The sequence below is a fragment of the Camelus bactrianus genome, chromosome 4 (genome assembly GCF_048773025.1).
Source record: "Camelus bactrianus isolate YW-2024 breed Bactrian camel chromosome 4, ASM4877302v1, whole genome shotgun sequence".
Taxonomy (NCBI): domain Eukaryota; kingdom Metazoa; phylum Chordata; class Mammalia; order Artiodactyla; family Camelidae; genus Camelus; species Camelus bactrianus.
The window spans coordinates 103,656,537-103,661,343 of record NC_133542.1 but is presented as its reverse complement, the minus strand read 5'-3'; positions in this window follow the sequence as shown (position 1 = coordinate 103,661,343).

The window sequence follows — 4,807 nt, the reverse complement described above, 5'->3', positions numbered from 1 at the left end:
GGGAGATGCCACTGAGAATCCTAGATTATCCAGAGAAATTTGAACTGCCTAGGCTGAGCAGGGAGTAACTAACAATCTAGCACATATGAACCTGCCTAACAGAAAAGGCAAACTCCAAAATGAAGAGACATATTGATGATAATGTGAGGGAGAGCTTTGGTGAGAATCACTGAGGTTTTTGTATTAGCCAGTAGGTCACCTGGCTTGAATTGACACTTGAAATGAAAATATATACAAACTTATGCATTTATCATGCACTGCTTGGTATAGTATGAAGGAAACACCCAGTCTCCAGTTGAAACATCTGTGATTGACAGCCCAGAATGTATACTAACAAGCTTATTGATAACCAGGCTGCTTCAGCAAAAGAGCCAGCTCTGTGGCCAGTATTCCAGGACTGATTGACAAGGAGAGCAGTTGCAGGACACACCAGGGGATGAGGACAGGCCATTAGTAATGAAGTAAGAGCTTTTCAAAATTGGAAGTATTTACCAGTGTGTGATGGCCCATTTGGAGTAATTTGTGCAACCTGCTTTCTAGGGGGGAAAACCTATTTGCATACAGCTTCCCGCTGTGAAATTTTCACATGGCCAAGCTGGTAAAGAGAAACTTCTTTGTTGTGGAGACATTGATGTGACTGGAGAGGATGCTCAGGTCACTCTTTCTGGGAGACTCATTGTTCGATTGATTGATGGAGCCATTCATTCAACCAACAGACATTAATTGGCAAACTGCTCTGGGCCTATCAGGAGTGTGTCATGCTTAAGATCCTCAGTTTTGAAGTCTGACAAAGCAGGCTTCAAATCACGACTCTTACACTTAGTTCATCTTCAAAAAACTTGGACCAGTTAACTCCTGCATCTCAGTTTCAACATCCATAAAAAGGAGTGAATCATAGCTCTCACATATCATGTTGAGGGGCTTAGGGGACACATTGTATATCAGCTGAGAAAGGTTTCTGGCACAAAGTGAGCTCAGAATATGTAGCAGTATTTTCTGTCACCACTAAGAGAGTAGGGATGTTCGAGGGAGACCAGAGGACTACTCTTGGAGTAGCCATAGTTGGGGCTCAAAAATATCTCCAAAGACTATTGTGTCCAGTGAGAGTTAAGCCTAAATCTTCAAGTTGAATGCGAACTATTAAACCATGCAAGGTGAAAAGAACACATATTCAATACAAAGGATTATGTGAATATGTCATGTGGCAGTTAAATCAACATGGAGAAGAAAAAGTGGGTGTTTTGGAAGTCTGTGCAGTAAAGGGAAATCTTGGCTGGATAAGCTGTGTGGTCACATTGGATAGCACGAACTGAAACCTTTCTCTTGAAGGTCACCACAGGGAAGGCCGAGGAAGGGATCATTCATGCATGGAGTCACGTGTTAGCTGGTCACCACAGCAAGACTCTGAATCAGCAAAAAGCGTGTTTCTCTTGTGCCAGGTGGCCATTCCTGCTCTGGGCTGTGCATTCTCTGTGGCTGTCTGCCTGTCTGTCTCTAGCTCTCACTCTCTGTCTCCCTCTTTATTTTTTCATTACTACTGATTTGGTGGCCGATTCTACAGACAGGTGAATTTTTGGAATATTAATTGAGTCAAGGATAAATATTTAAAAAAAAGGATAACTTATGGATGGAATTCAAAGTATTAGAGATTAGGCTGATTCCCACACCTAAAAACAAAACAAAAAGGCAAACCCCATGAAGTCAGAGTCCTGCAATCTTGCCATGGGGTGTCTCTGAGGAAATTAACTGGGGAAAATGCCTTTAATTGGCATTCAGATTTCTAACATAGCTCTACTTAATTCCCTTTAGGGCCATACTAGAGGAGAGCTTACCCATCACAGCTTGGTTTGAATGTGGTTAGCCGTCCAGTCCTCAATTATGGAGGCCCACTGGCCACAGTATTGAAAGAAAAGATTATGTATTGCTAGGGGCCACATTTGCTGCACATTTTTTAAACAACTTAGATGAAAACAGCAAAGAACAAGGCAGAGGTCAATAGTAATAAAATCTGCTCTTCAACACTGGAAGTCTGTTACAAGGCAAGTGTCATCTAGGGTGACTGCGAATAGGGACGTCACAGGTCAAGGTCACAAACCTCACTGTTGTGAATATTCTTAATGTATCTCATAAGAGTAAAAGATTTGGGGTAACAGAAATTACTGTGGCAAAATTTTTAAAATGTCAAAAATGACACTGTTGACTCTAAGGCTATGAAATTATTCTCCAGTCTCATTCTACCTCTGTTTATTTCTATTAAACTATTTCTTGTGTGCTTATTCTCTGGAAGTTGCTGTTGGTGTGTTTGGAGTGTTTTTTAAATCTAATTGTCTAGAGCTACTCTGTGGAATATCTCAGCTGGTGTGAGAGAATGTAGCCAAGAACGGTTAGTCATGTTTTCAGACTGTCCATCTTTGAATACATGAATATGGATAGAGACACTCTTAGAAATCCGCTACCCCTAGTCCTGACATGTCTCTAGGTACTCCCCACTGCCCCTGTTTTTTCTTCTCTTTCTGCTCATGACCACTGGTTCTTTTTCTCTTTATTTTGCTGCCCATGTGTTTGGTGTAATATGTGGGATTGTCCAAGAAGGCTCACATCTGAAATAGGAATGCAGGGAGTTCGAGGCAGCTAGGGAGCTCACAGGTGTCATCCCCAATCTGTCTGAGTGCTTAGTAATAAGTGAACAATAGTTCCTCTTCAACAGGACTCTGGAGGAACACTGATGATCAGGAAATCTCCAAACTCACAGTGATGAGTTTGTACTTAGCAATCTAGTTATAAGAAGGACTATTGACATCTTGGAGAAGCACATAGTGTGAGTAGAGGTGTCTCTGCCAACAGGTGGTAAACGTGATGAGATGCATGCCAGGCCACAGGACTGGGACAAGGGGCATGGGGAGTGAGTTAAAGGCACCCTTTAAATTTGGAGATAGTCAACATCCCAGTTGAAATTATTTAAAAAAAAAATACTCTTCTAATAAAAAAACCCAAGGAATGGTCTTAGGTTATTAAATGAAATGTTCAGAGCAGGAAAAATGCAAATCAAGAGAAAAAGCCTGTGGTGTGTAAATACCCATCGAGTGCCTGTGGCATTTAGTGGTTGTTTAGTGGTGAAAGGCTCTTAACATGACTGTTATTAAGATTTAACTTGAGGCTGTCTATCTCTCTGCGACTTTTCTACCTCATTCTTCTCATTGTTTGCATTTTCCATTCAGCCATACATATCAGACACATGCTCATCCCACCGTTAGCATATGTAAGCTGAGCCTGAGCATGGATGCCACCAGTAAGAATTGACCAGAGAGAATATTCATGGAGTAAGGGTGAGGGCAGCAAGATGGCGTCTGTGAAAGATTTAGAAAGGTCAACCATGACCTTAGGGACTGGATTGCTGTCTTCAGTGGACAGGGGACTCCATGAATACCCTTACTGCACAAATACTCTCACACCAGGAAATTATTTTACCATCAGATAGCCTTATTCAGACTAATATCTTTGTCCTGTGTATGGAATACTTGAACCATAGAAGAGAGGCTATTCTCTGAATAACTGCAATCCAGAAAGAAAATCCAAAAAAAGAAATCTATCAAGATTTAATTAAGAGTGTCTATTAAATTCTAGAATTTCTAAGTTCATATGAATAGAGGTTGAGGACCTTATTAATTCAAGGAAACCCAGGGAATTGGAGATATGCTCAAGACCGATTAGAATATATCAAATAATGTTTTACATTAATGATGATAAAAATGTGAAGTTTTTTGTAGAGCTTGAAACATTGTCATCAAATCTGTTTATTATAATTATATATTCGTTCCATGGCAGGTATTTTTGAGCATCAGAAAGCTCTGATGCTAAAATCAATGAAGAAGCTAAAATTGATGGAATGACTATGAAACAGTGAGAAATGCTTAAAATAAATTTTGAAAGGATGTGGACAGAGAACTTCTGTTTTAGTTTAGTGTGTTAAAAAATTCACAATATTCTCATTCCCTTGGTAAAAGCAAGAAAAAAACTGGAAAAAAAATGATGATTTTTCTATAGGGCTAATGAAGAACAGTGATGCCAAGGAAGCCTTGATGAACTGAATTCTGGAGAAAAGCAGAACCCTTCATAGGGCAGCAGAGTTGCAGTGCAGTTTCTAGAAATGAGCAGAGGGAGACATGGGCTTACCACAGAAGGACAGAACTGAGAGGGACAAGACAGTATAAGCTGAGTATTGAATGACTTGTGATTTAGATGCATAATGTTGAAATTCTGAAGATCCCCAAATGTAAAAGTAACTCACTGGGCTTAATAATTCTCAGGGCACCTTCACTTCTGACTTTTGTACAGGGAGCAGCAGTGAAGAGACTGGAGAATGGAAAGAAATAATGTGTTCTTGAGATTTCTCATGGTACTTAGATTACAGGGCTGTGCCTGAGTTAAATCTAAGCATGATCTCAAATTATACAAATTGTCAGCCCCATCCCCTCCAAGTTCAAATAATGACAAGATCAATGAAAAGCACAGTCACAGGAGATTTTGGCTTGAGCTAATCACAGGTGAATTCAGCCTAATTTAAAACTGGTCCAAATGTCACTCAACTTGATGGAAGGAAGAACCTCAGTGAGACATGGGTTGTCTTGTAATAAATGGCATAACAAAACGATATACTTCTATCTCTAGAATTTTACAATAATATCTACACTACTCTAAACAGTGTAGATAAACAGAAAAGTATGACCCCCCAGATCAACAGAAAATCCAGTTATTAGAAGGCTCCCCAGGTATAATCAATTATTGGATCCAACATACAAGGGCCTTT